This window comes from Chiloscyllium plagiosum, unplaced genomic scaffold (genome assembly GCF_037043375.1).
Source record: "Chiloscyllium plagiosum isolate Xiang-an unplaced genomic scaffold, Cpla_swu_hap1 HiC_scaffold_22, whole genome shotgun sequence".
Lineage (NCBI taxonomy): Eukaryota > Metazoa > Chordata > Chondrichthyes > Orectolobiformes > Hemiscylliidae > Chiloscyllium > Chiloscyllium plagiosum.
This window is the reverse complement of record NW_028270160.1, coordinates 30,286,831-30,300,867: the sequence shown is the minus strand read 5'-3', so window position 1 is coordinate 30,300,867 and position 14,037 is coordinate 30,286,831. Positions and strand designations below refer to the sequence as shown.

At 39.3% G+C, this 14,037-nt stretch overlaps 2 long non-coding RNA genes across 2 annotated transcripts; both read right to left on the bottom strand.

Annotated features, from left to right (window-relative positions):
* Positions 1 to 5,713: 5,713 nt before the first annotated feature.
* On the bottom strand, positions 5,714 to 9,087 carry LOC148145969 (uncharacterized). The gene is made up of 3 exons (XR_015760928.1): positions 8,960 to 9,087; positions 6,999 to 7,022; positions 5,714 to 5,732 (listed from the first exon to the last, which is right to left on the bottom strand). It is a non-coding gene; the product is annotated as an uncharacterized LOC148145969 (long non-coding RNA).
* A 1,550-nt stretch (positions 9,088 to 10,637) lies between these two features.
* LOC148145968 (uncharacterized) lies at positions 10,638 to 14,037 on the bottom strand. The gene is made up of 3 exons (XR_015761010.1): positions 13,882 to 14,037; positions 12,381 to 12,407; positions 10,638 to 10,696 (listed from the first exon to the last, which is right to left on the bottom strand). It is a non-coding gene; the product is annotated as an uncharacterized LOC148145968 (long non-coding RNA).

Below are 14,037 nucleotides of genomic sequence, written 5' to 3'. Positions count from 1 at the left end.
TCCTGTCACTTTGGATTCCCTCCAACAACTTGCCCATCACCAATGTGAGGCTTTCTGGTCTGTAGTTCGCTGGCTTTTCCGTACCACCTTCCTGAAACAATGGCTCCATGTTAGCCAACCTCCAGTCTTTCAGCACCTCATCTGTGGCTAACAATGATCCAAATTCAAGAGTAGTGGAGTCTTCAATTGTATTCGTGCTTGATTAAACTGCATCTGGAGTACTGTGTACGGTTTTGGCCTCCTTTTCTCAGGAAAGATATTATTGTCTCTGAAGGAGTGAAACAAAGGTTCGCTAGACCTATTCCCAGAGTGATGGGACTGTCTTACAAAGAGAGATTGGGCAAGTTATGCCTGTGTTCTCTAGAGTTTCAAAGAATGAGAGATGGCTTCATCGAAACGTATTCCTTTTCCACCCCAAGCCCTTCTTGAAGTGTTTTGATTAACATTGCCTCATGTCTTAAGAGATCCTACTTTTAGTATTGAGGCATCATTTAACTCTTAAAATTTAAAATCTAAAACTTGTCAGTGCAATATGTAATCATAAATCTTTGTTTCTTTTTTCCTTTCTTTTGTGTAATAAACTTACGTCCTTTTGTTCAAAGTACATTGGCAGCCCATGGAATTATGTTCAGTATCCGATGACCACAATCACAAAATTGCAAAAATAAAACTGATGGTCTGTCAAACCAGGTTTCACTCTAAGGTCTGACACATCCAGGATTATCATCAGCTGATATCATAATAATAGTATCAGGCAAATAGTTGACAATGTTTTTATGTCGGGCTGATGGGTGGTTGTTCCTATCACTGCACGGTGGCACAGTGGTTAGCACTGCTGCCTCACAGCTCCAGAGACCTGGGTTCAATTCCCACCTCAGGCAACTGACTGTGTGGAGTTTGCACGTTTTCCCCGTGTCTGCGTGGGTTTCCTCTGGGTGCTCCGGTTTCCTCCCACAGTCCAAAGATGTGCAGGTCAGGTGAATTGGCCATGCTAAATTGCCCGTAGTGTTAGGTAAAGGGTAAATGTAGGGGGTATGGGTGGGTTACGCTTCGGCGGGGCGGTGTGGACTTGTTGGGCCGAAGGGCCTGTTTCTACACTGTAAGTAATCTAATCTAATCTAATCTAATCTAATCTAAATGTGTATCCAGCTCCATGAGTCTGAGCAAGGACTGTGACAAGGACTAAAGTGATCAAACATATAGACTGAAGTCAAATCTGTGTTATACACTGACTGACATTGTGATCCATCTACTTTGCTTATTTCCAGTACACTCTCCTAATGTCTGCTCAATGCTCTCACCAAAATCAAGTCTGTATCAAGTCGTTAGCACATTGGGTGATATGGAATCAAATTTTGCTGCCACTCTGTTTCAGACTAAGCAGGATTTTTTTTTACAATGGTACAAAACCATATCATGGAACACAACATACACTGTGGAAGAAACAAATTGCACATCAACAGTATTAAACCAGACTAATTCACAAAAACAGCAACAATCTTTCTTAACACCCTATTCTTTAATTAATAACTGCTTTATAATCAAAATACACACACTATATATTTCATTAATACTTTATTTTTTGGAAGTCCTCTTACCAGAATTAATGTAAGAACACTGATAACAGAAATCCGGGCAGCAGTTGCCATAGTAAGCACAGTTGTAATCACAGGAACATCCTGATGAATATCCTCCACAGTTATATCGGCATGAACCGACTTCTGTTAGATAGTGAACGCTGAGTTAGGTCTGAAGTTATGTTGATTATAAACAAGGTTACAGATTACAATTTTCAGAAAAACGACATGAACTTTAATCATTGAAAAGTGGATGAAGGCATTTCTTTGAAGATGTTTTACATACCTGGTGTCCCTGTTCCAGAAAGCACGGTCAAAATATAAAAAATAATGCATTAGTAACAGGAATATTTGCCATACCTCTTCAAGCCTCAAACATTATGTGATCTTTTCCTACAACATTAAAGAAAAAAGACTATTCGGTCTGATATAACTTTATGCCAATTGCTTGAAATTAATGCTGCTATCATGCAGCATATTCAGAAAGGATATCCTTTATGACTTTATTAACTGTTGAACCAGTACTATAACAGGGGCACCGATCTGACTGCTGGGTTTCAAACAGGGAGGAAAATGTGGAATTGGCAGCTGTTGCCTTGTTCAAGGTTCAAGACTTTCCAGCTGAGGGATAGGCAATGCCAAAACATTCAATATTACATTGCCATCAAGAAAACAAACAGACAATTCAAAAAATATCCTCAGCTACAGAGTGGTGAGATTTGTAGACAAAATAGTAGAAGGCAGACAAGCATATGGTTAAGAAGGAATAGAAAATTACATTAAAAGACATGATTAAAAAAGTATATAAGAAGGTTCCGCTATAGGTTCAATACCAGCAAGAATGGTAGGGATAGATTGCACACCAAGGATGGAGTCCCACAGCATAATTACTGAGGTGAGCTCAACTCCAGTTGACAAGGTCGATTCATGTTAGTATTTCACGAGCTGGCCCTTTGATTTGTATGAAGTAAGACCTCCATAGAAAGAGTTATACAGAATAGAAACAGTCAATTCAGCCCACCATGTCTACGTCTATGCTAAACTATACTAATCCCACTGAACCTGCATTTAGTCCATAGCCTACTAGGCAGTGGCATTTTATGTTCTCAAGGAGGAAGACCGACTCATGAAGAAGCAATCAATCGAAGGCCAGCAGTTCTATGTCACGCCAGGAGAGAAGGCCACACCTAGTATTGCTGGTGTACCACAATGAAATGGAGCAACAGATGGCCCCTGACACACTTGAGTCTGGCATAATACTGGGTTCATTCCCACAGGCACACCATCAACACCAGAGTAAGCTAATTTAGCCATATACATGACCACTTTCTCTCCCACAATTAACCCATAAAACTTAGACTATGATGTTGCCCCTTGTTGGATAAACCAAAAAAAAGGGGTAATTTTAGAATAAACACATAGGACTGAGCTGAGAAGAAATTCATTTTTCGGAAAGGCAATTGCTCTTTGGAACCCCATACCTCAGAGCAGTGAGTCATTGAATACATTCAAGGTAATTTAGTCCAATTCTGGTCTACAAAGGAATCATGGGTAATGGTTAGGGTTTTGTGATGGTCAAGGCAATTTACGTTCGTGTTGAATTGTGGAAGTGGCTCAACGGGCTAAATGACTTTCTCTTGCTCCAAATCCATCTCATGTAGATGGTATGCTGATTGGTGATTCCATAATTGTTCAAGCTCCAAAATCATGTCATGTTTTTGAACAGGATTAAAGAAACCTGAGACCAGGCAATTTCTTGATGAAGTGATCGATGTCTGTTGGGTCTTCGCTTGAGAAAGAAACTGCAAAAGTTGGCCAGAGATAGCAATCTAGATAGCTAGAAATTTATCTCCACACTAGGAATGGTGGAGATCTGGTCTCACTGCATCTTTATGTCGAATGGCCAGTTATAACTCAAACAAAGAATGGGCAGCAGAGTTTCAGGTGATCTCTAGTCTACAGAGGTAACATGGAGGATTTAGACATAATATACAAAGACCATAACAAATCAGCAATGTCATTTTCTGAGTATGGTTATTAAGATCAATTATTATGACATAGTATCTCCAAATATACAAACCAAAAATTCAATCAAATCAGTTAAACTCTTACTAACCTGTTGTTGAGTTTTCACCGCAATACCCTGTAGAGGAATACATTCAGCTTATTGAATTTGTCAAGTATATAGGAAGAATCTTTTACCACTGCTGTTCATAAAAATATTAATATAACACATAACAAAAAGAGATGATAGATTTACAAACAAATGATCAAGAGAAATGATCAGAGATGCATTCAGCTTGTCACACATAGTATTCTATGCATAAAATATATGTGCATCTCCAAATAAAATGAAATGTACCGCACACTGGCATAAAATTGAGCAGTGCATGTCTTTGCTATTGGTGCCATCTCAGTATTTAAATGCAGAACTTACAAAGGTATGTGTATTCAGTGAATGTTACCCTGTGTAATGTGGCAAACCACCGTTGACCAGAGAGACAATATAAATACCCTAGCCTGGTCAGTCTCTACCTATAACACAGTGGATGGCAAATTGAGAGGTGAATATTGTCATTTTTGTAGCCAACAATACAGTTCTGACTGCCAGTGGTGAGAAATTTTAATGAGCTTCTGCTTTGGAAATGAAGTTGCTTCTTGGTGAGGATGATGTCAGGAATTTGTTCCATGAGGACCCTGAGTAAATACAGCATTGTTCATGGAGAGCTCTCTCCCGTTCCTCCTCCTCTCTCCTGGTACCGCATTCTCATCTGTGCTGGCACACTGCCTACAGGCCTTGGAGGATGATAAGAGAATATAGACTCACCAGACCATCAGGCTGCTCTGTTTTTAAAGAGAGAGACACTAGTGGTGGTTTAACCTGAGGGTCACCAAGCAACAAGCAAGCGGAGCACATGAAAAGGAGAGTCCTTCACAGACACCGCAGTCAGTACAGGAATTGAAACCAGACTGATTACAAACCAGCCATCCAGCCTACTGATCTAACTGACCCCCATGATGATGATACATTCAATACAATGACAAAGAGTAAGCAATCTGAGCTGAACACTTGAAGTACAAAGCAAGGCCTTCACCACTTGCTGAAAATGTCACCAATTCTAAACATCAAGAGAAATTCTTAACGTTCTTATTCTTAGTAAAACCCAGTTGAAATCTGACCCTGACAGGGCTAATTTCGAGGACTTAGTTCTAATGCCTGTCCAATGCCCTCACCAAACATCAGGACTGCATCAACTCACTGGAAACCTGGGTGTGATGCAAAACTACTTCTCAGCCACCGTGCTTCGGGCTGATCCAGATTTTTGAAACACTACAGCACAGAACTGTCCTGATCATAATATCATAGAACACACCACATACTGCAGAATAGAAATCACACACTAACTGAACTTAACTACACTGATACACAAAAACTTTCTACATGTCCCGTTCTATGGTTTATCACCTAGTTTTACAATTATAGTACACAACTAAATATAAATTTAAACGTTCACTAAAAATCCACATACCAGAATTAATGTAGTAACACTGATCACAGAAATCTGGGCAGCAGTTGCCATAGTAAGCACAGTTGTAATCACAGGAACATAGTGCGAAACTTCCTCCACAGTTGTATCGGCATGAAACGATACCTGTAATGGAGTGAAAGCTAAGATTGGTCTGAAGCTATTTTGCTTATAAACAAAGTTACAGACTATAATAATCAGAGAAATATAATAAACTTTATTCATTGAAAAGTGGATGAATACATTTTCTTGAAAATATTTTCCTTACCTGATGTCTCTGGTGTTCCATGAAGCACGGTCAAAATATAAAAAATAATGCATTAGTAACAGGAATATTTGCCATACCTCTCCAAGGCTCAAACAGCATGTGATCATTTTAACAATATTAAAGAAACAAGACGATTCGGTCTGATATAACATTTTGCCAATTATTTGAAATTAATGTTTCCATCACCCAGCATTTTCACATAGGATGTTTTCTCTAACTTCAATCTATTAGGGGTGGATGTGGGTTGAGTGGGAGATGTTAGGGAAGCAAGTAAAACATGTGTAATGAAGTTTAATGACTGAACAGTGAATAGGAACATTTTCTTGAACATATTTTACATACCTGCTGTTGCTGATGTTTCTGTTAAAACATTAAAAATAATGAATTAGTAACAAGAATATTTGCCATATCCTTTCAAGCTTCAGGCTCCATGTGATCCTCTTAACAGCATTAAAGAAAGAAGATTGGTTCAGTCTAATATAACTTTATGCCAATTAGTTTAAATTATTTTCTCAGAAGGTGATGGTTTTACGTGATAATCTACCTCAAAATGGTGAATCACTGAATATATTTGGAAAGTTTGCAAAGGCTGGGTCTATTTTCCCTGGAGCGTCCAAGGCTAGGAGGTGACCTTATAGAGGTTTATAAAATCACAAGGGCATATCTAAGTTAAACAGACACGTTCTTTGCCCTGTGGTGGGGGAATTGAAAACTAGAGGGCATATGTTTGAAATGAGAGGGGAAAGATTTAAAAGGGACCTAAGGGGTACCATTTTCCAACAAAGGGTAGTACGTGAATTGAATGAGCCACCAGGGGAAGTGGTGGAGGCTGGTACAAATTACAACATGCAAAAGGCACTTGGATAGGTATATAAATAGGAAGGGTTTAGTGGATATGGGCCAAATGTAGGCAACATGAGACTAAATTTATTTAGGATATCTGGTTGGCAAAGGACAAGTTGGACCGAAGGGACTGTCTCTATTCTGTACATCTCTGAGATTCCAAGACTCCACGTTCAAAGCATTTTGACTAACTTTGTCTCCCAGGTAATCGGAGTAATGATTCGGGGTTTCTGGGAGACTTGGAAGTTCATGCTCATATTGAATGGTGGAATTATCTCGAGGGGCCAAATGACCTGCTCCTGCTTCAAACTCATCTCACGTAGGTGTTATGCTGATTCCATAAATGTTGAAGCTCCAAAATCATTTGATGCTTTTGAACAAAATTAAAGAAGAGATAGAATAATCAGGCAATTTCATGATGAGGTCATAAATGTCTATTTTATCTTGTGCTTGAGAATGATACTGCAAATGTTGGTCAGAGACGACAGTCTAGGTACATGACAATTTACCCACACACTTAGAAATGGTGGAGGTAGTGGTGTGATTGGATCATTATGTCCAATGGCCAGTTATAACTCAAACACAGAATGGGCAGCAGAGTTCCAAATGACATCAAGTTTACAGAGATAATCAAGAGTATTTATACAAACTATAGAAAGACTTTACCAAATCAGTGTTGTGGTTTGCTGAGCATAATCATGAAGATCAAATATTGTGACTGACATAGTGTCCCCAATTTTACAAACCAACAAATAATATCAAATTAATTTAACTAGTACTGACCTGTTGCTGTGTATCCACAGTACCCTGTCGAGGAACATAATTCAACTTAGTGAATTTGTCAAACATGTAAGAAGAATCTTTTAGCATTTCTACTCAAAAAATATTAAAATAGCACATGACACTTACAAAGAGATTGCAAACTTCACATATTATTAACCTTGACAAACAATCAATGAGGAGAAAATGATCAGAGGTAGCCTATCATAGCCAAGACACAAGATATACAATATTTATACATCCAGAAATAAAATGAAATGTGTGCACACCAACCCAAATTCAGCAGTGCATGTCTTTGCTATTAATGATTAATCTCTGTACTTAAATGCCATGTATATTCATTCAATTATAGCCTGTACAATGTAAATGTATTTAAGCTGACAAAACCATAGTTAACCAGAGATACAGTATAAACAACCTTACATGGTTACGCACAGGGTCTGTCACCTCCAGTAATACTAGGCAAAAATGAGGACTGCAGATGCCGGACATCAGAGACTAGAGTGGTGCTTGAAAAGCACAGAAGGTCAAGCAGCATCCGAGGAGCAGGAAAATCGACATTTCAGGCAATAGCACTTCATCAGGAAAAAAGACAGGGAGCCTCTGGGTTGGAGAGATAAATGGGAGGAGGGTGGGGCTGGAGAGAAGGTAGCCAAGAGTACAAAGGTCGATGAAGGTGGGGTTGAAGGTGATCGGTCAGATAGGAGGGTGAAGCGGGTAGGTGGGTAGGACAAACAGGTCATGAGAATGGTGCTGAGCTGCAAGTTCCAAGACTCCCTGCCTTCATTCTTGATGAAGGGCTTTTGCCCGAAATGTCGATTTTCCTGCTCCTCAGATGCTGCCTGACCTGCTGTGCTTTTCCAGCACCACTCTAATCTAGACCTCCAGTAATAAAGCAGATGGCAAATTGAGAGGTGAATATTATTGTCTCAGTCACTGACAATACAGCTTTCTCTGCTCATGGTGAGAAATTTCAATGAGCACATGCTTTGGAAATGAGAGTTGTCATGGACGTTTTTCCTTGGTGAGGCTGATGTCAGGAGTTTGTTCCTTGAGGACCCTGAGTGAACATAGCATTGTATAGAGAGCTGTCTCTTTTTCTTCCTCCTCTGTCCTTTTATCATATCCTCCTCTCTGCTGCCACACTGACTGCAGGCCTGGAAGAATGATCAATGACCATCCTCCTACCAGACCATATGGCTGCTCTGTCATTAGAGAGAGAGAAAGAGAGAGAGAGACTACTGTTGGTGATTTAACCTGAGGGCCACCACTCCCCATGCAAGGGTAGGGGCTGACAAAGAGAATCCTTCATAGAAACCTCAGGCAGTGTTAGAATTGAAACTACACTGATGGTGTCACTCTGTATCGCAATCTGGTCGATCCAGTCATCTGATCTAACTGACCCCCATGATGATGACAGCTTGAGTAACATGAAAGAGAGCAAGTGATTGGAGCTGTACCCTTGATTTACAAAGTAAGGTCTTCAACTCATGGGAAAATCCTTCCTGAAAGTGTCACCGGTTCTAAACATCAAGAAAAACTCGAAAGATTCTCATTTCTATGAAAACCCAATTGATCCTGACTGGAAGGTGGATGTTCCTGATAATATTCTCTGTAACTACCAGGACATAATTCTAATGCCTGTCCAATGCCCTCATCAAAATCAGGACTGTATTAATTCACTGCAAATCAATGCATTATGTAAGCATATTTTTCAGCAATTGCATTTCAGACTGAACCCAATTTTTGCAATAGTGCAGAACAGTGCTGTCCTGACATAACATCATGGATTATACCATACACTGCAGGTGAAGAAATCACACATTATCTGAACTTAACTACCCTGATTCACAAAAGGAGCAACATGCTTTCTTGAAGTCCCATTCTAAGGTTTACCACCTGTTTTTGTAATGATAATGCACTAACAAATATAAAGTTAAATATTCACTAAAAAAACCACTTACCAGAATTAATGTAAGAACACTGATAACAGAAATCTGGGCAGCAGTTGCCATAGTAAGCACAGTTGTATTCGCAGGAACACCCTGATGAATATCCTCCACAGTTATATCGGCATGAGCCAACTTCTGTTAGATAGTGAACGCTGAGTTAGGTTTGAAGTTATGTTGATTATAAACAAAGTTACAGATTACAGGCTTCAGAAAAATGTCATGTACTTTAATCATTGAAAAGTGGATGAATATATTTTCTTGAAAATATTTTCCTTACCTGTTGTCCCTGTTATTCCAGGAAGCATGGTTAAAATATAAAAAATAATGCATTAGTAACAGGACTATTTGCCATATCTCTTCAAGCCTCAAACATTATGTGATTCTTTTAACAACATTAAAGAAAGAAAACACGTTGATCTGATATAATGGTATGTGAATTGTTTGTAATTAATGTTCCCTTCAGCCAGCATGTTCAGATATGGTGTCCTTTCAGACTTTATAAGGTGTTGAACCGGTATTATAACTGGGGAACCAATCTGACTGGAGGGATTTGGACGGGGAGCTGTTCAAATAGGAAATTCGCAGGTGTCAACATGTGGAAGGTTCCAGATTTTCCAGTTCAGGGATAAGAAATACTAGAAAATCAATATTAAACTCTCATTGAGAAATCAAACAAGCAATGAAAAAAACCCATCCCCAACTAATAGTGGTGAAACTGTTGCAGATGTAGAAGATAATTGAAATCATATGAATATTCAAGTAGAAGCCAGTCAAGGTACAATCAAGCAGGCGTTGACACGTCCATTAAAAGAAGTGAAGAAGAAGTTTATGACGAAACCCCATAAGCACATCAGTATACAAGCAAGAATGGTGAGGATAGACTGTACAACAAGGATAGGTTCCCAGCAACACAACATAATTACTGAGGCAAGCCCAAGACCATTTGACAAGATTGGCTCACTTTAGTTGTTCATGGTTTGATCCTTTGATTTGTATGAAGTGAGACTTCCACATGTAGAGTCATGGAGGCATACAGCAAAGAAACAGGCCATTCAGCCAACCATGTCTATGCTGACATACAAACACCAAACTATACTCATACCATTTACCTGCACTTAGTCCAGAGTCTACAATGCCCTAGCATTTTATGCTCTGAAGGATGAAGGCCCACATTTGGAGCAGTGATCATTCTGAGACCAACAGCTCTGTATCATATCAGGAGAGGAGGCCACTCCTGGTTTTGGTGGTGTACCAGGATTAAATGGAACATAAATCCAATATAGGACTAGCATAATGCTTGTTTCACATCGGCAGGCACACCATCAACACCACAGCAAGCTAATTCTAGCCATATATATGACTGCTTTCTCTCGTACAGGTCACCCATAAAATCCAGCCCATGACGTTGCCCCTTGTTGGGCAATCCAAAAACATGGGTTGTGATTTTCAAATAAACACCGAAGACAGACTTGAGAAGAAATGTATTTTCCCATGGAGCATTGCTCTTTGTAATACTTTACGTCAGAGCACTGAATCATTGATTATGTTTAAAATAATTTACACAAAGTTTGGTCTCCAAAGATATCAGGGGTAATGATCAGGCTTTTGGGGAGGTGGGGTCATGACGCGGGTTGGGGTTGGGGGAAACAATGAAAACACTTGTAATGAACCTTATTCATTGAAATATGAATTAATACATTCTCTTGAAGATATCTTCCATACCTGGTGCCAATGTTGTTTCAGTAAAACCTGACAAAACATTAAGAATAATGTATCCATAACAAGAATATTTGCCATTCTGCTTCAATCCTCAGACATCATGTGATCCTTTTCAACAGCCTTAAAGAAAGAAGGTTGATTTGGTCTGATTCAACTTTATGCCAAATCTTTTTAATTAATGCTCCCATCACCCAACACCCAACATATTCAAATAGGATGTCCTTTCTGACTTTATTAAGTGTTCATCCAGTAATCTGACTGGAGGGCTTCAAACAGGGAACTTCAGAAAAAATGGGAAAGTGTCGACATGTTCAAGGTTCAAGCCTCTCCAGGAGGGGTAAAAGCAACATATAACAAACAATTTTGAATTGTCATTGAGAAATCAAACAGGCATTTTAGAAAAACACATCATCAGATACAGAATGGTGAGACTGTTGAAGATTTAGATGAAAATTGAAATCCGACAGATATATAAGTAGAAGCGAGACAAGCATACGATCCAGAAGTAATAGAAAATTCTATTAAAAGACGTCAATAAGGAAGTATATCAGGAGGCTCCATTATGGTATCAAAATTAGCAAGAATGTTAGGGATAGAGTGTACAACAAGGATAGTTTCCTAGCACCACGGTATAATTACAGAGGTGAGCCCAACATCTTTAGACCAAATCAACTCACCTCAGTATTTCATAAGATGGCCTTCTAATTTCTATGTGGGGTTTTATGTGTCTTTCCACACAAAGACACATAGAGCCATACAGCATGGAAATGGGCCTTTCAGCCAACCATGTCTGCACTGACCTGGAAAAACCAAACTATGCTCATTCAATTTACCTACACTCGCACCTAGCCAACACTGCCCTGGCATTTTATGCTCTCAAGAAGGATGATCCAACTCTTGGAGCAGTGACCATTCTGAGACCAGCAGCTCTGTGACCACCAGGAGAGGTGACTACTCTTGGCATTGCTGGTGTATCAGGAAGAAATGGAACAATCGATAGCCCCAACACATTTGTTCCACATTTTAGTATAAATACTTAAGGCAGAGTGGCGAAAAGTTTGATTTTCTCAGAACGTGATTTCTCTTTGTGATACTCTACCTCAGAGCAGTGAATCAATGAATATGTTCAAGGTATTTTGACTAATCTTGTCTAAAAGGGAATCAGGTAATAATTCAGTGCTTGTGGGGGAATTGGAAGCTCATGCTCTAATTGAATGATGGAAATATCTCAAGGGGCGAAATGACCTGCTCCTGCTTCAACTTCATCTCTTGCAGGTTTTATGCTGATTCCATAAATGTTGAAGCTCCAAAATCATTTGATGCTTTTGAACAAACTTAAAGGAAAAAAGAGTAATCAGGCAGTTTCGTGATGAGGTCATTAATGTCTATTTTATCTTGTGCCTTGGTCAGAGATGATAGTCTAGATACATGACAATTTACCCACACACTTAGAAATGGTGGAGATAGCAGTGTTACTGGATCATTATGTGCGATAACCAGTTATACCCCGAACAGAGAATGGACAACAGAGTTTCAGGTGGTGTCTATATTACAGCAATAATATGGAGGATTTAGACAGAATGCACATAGACTACAAGAAACCAGAGATATGATTCTCTGAGTACGCTCATTATGATCAATTATTGTGATAGGCACAGCATCCCCAAATATATAAACTAACAAATTCAATAATTTTTATTAAACTCTTACTGACCTTGTGTTGAGAATTCACTGCAGTAACCTACAGAGGAACATATTCAACTTATTCAATTTTTCAAGTGCATAGGAAGAATCTTTCAACATTATGACTTGCAAAAATTTCAATATGACACATGAGAAAAAGACGATACATTTCAGATATTGTGGGATTGACAAACAAATGATGAGAACAAAATGACAAGCGTTGGGGGCAGATTGTCAATATAGCATTCAATATATACAATATATGTACATCTACAAATAAAATGAAATGTGCAGCACACCTGCATAAATTTGGCAGTGCATGTCTTTGTTGTTATGGTGCCATCTTGGTATTTAAATGCAGTACTTACAAAGCCACGAGTATTCAGTTAATGATATCCTGTATAATATGGCAAAGCCACAGTTGACCAGAAAGACAAAATAAGCACCCTAGCCTGCTCACTCAGAGGGTCAGCCACCTCCTATAAAACAGTGGATGGCAAATTAAGAAGTGAACATTGTGGTCACAGTCACTGAGAGTAAATTTGTGACTGCCAGTGGTGAGAAATTTCAATGAGCACTGGCTTTGGAAATGAGGGTTATCACGGAAGTTGTTTCTTGGTGAGGATGATGTCAGGAATTTGTTCCGTGAGGACCCTGAGTGAATATAGCATTGTTTGTGGAGAGCTCTCTTCCTTTCCTCCTCCTCTCTCCTTGTACCACATTCTCATCTGTGCTGCCACACCAACTGCAGGCCTTGGAAGATGATGAGGGAACATAGGCTCAGGAGACCATCAGGCTGCTCTGTTGTTAGAGAGAGAGACATTGGTGGTGGTTTAACCTGAGGGTCACTATACAACAAGCAAGCGTAGCAACTGAAAAGGAGAGTCCTTCATAGAAACCTCAGTCAGTGCAGGGATTGAATCCAGACTGATGATATCAGTCTGCAATGCAAAACAGCCATTCAGCCAACTGATCTAACTGACCCCCATGATGATGATACATTCAACACAATGACAAAGAATCTGAGGTGGCAAGCAATCTGAGGTGAACAATTGAAGTACAAAGCAAGGCCTTCACCACTTGCTGAAAATGTCACCAATTCTAAACATCAAGATAAATTCTTAATGTTCTTATTCTTAGTAAAAACCCAGTTGAAATCTGACCCTGACAGGAAGATGGATGTTCTTGATGATCTACTGTATAATTTCCAGGACTTAGTTCTAATGCCTATCCAATGCCATCACCAAACATCAGGACTGCATCAACTCACTGGAAACCTGGGTGTGATGCAAAACTACTTCTCAGCCACCGTGCTTCAAACTGATCCAGATTTTTGAAACACTACAGCACAGAACTGTCCTGATCATAATATCATAGAACACACCACATACTGCAGAATAGAAATCACACACTACCTGAACTTAACTGCACAAAAACTTTCTACATGTCCCATTCTATGGTTTATCACCTATATTTACAATGGTAATGCACAAACAAATATACATTTAAATATTCACTAAAAATCCACATACCAGAATTAATGTAGTAACACTGATCACAGAAATCTGGGCAGCAGTTGCCATAGTAAACACAGTTGTAATCGCAGGAACACAGTGCGAAACTTCCTCCACAGTTATATCGGCATGAAACAATATCTGTAATGGAGTGAAAGCTAAGATTGGTCTGAA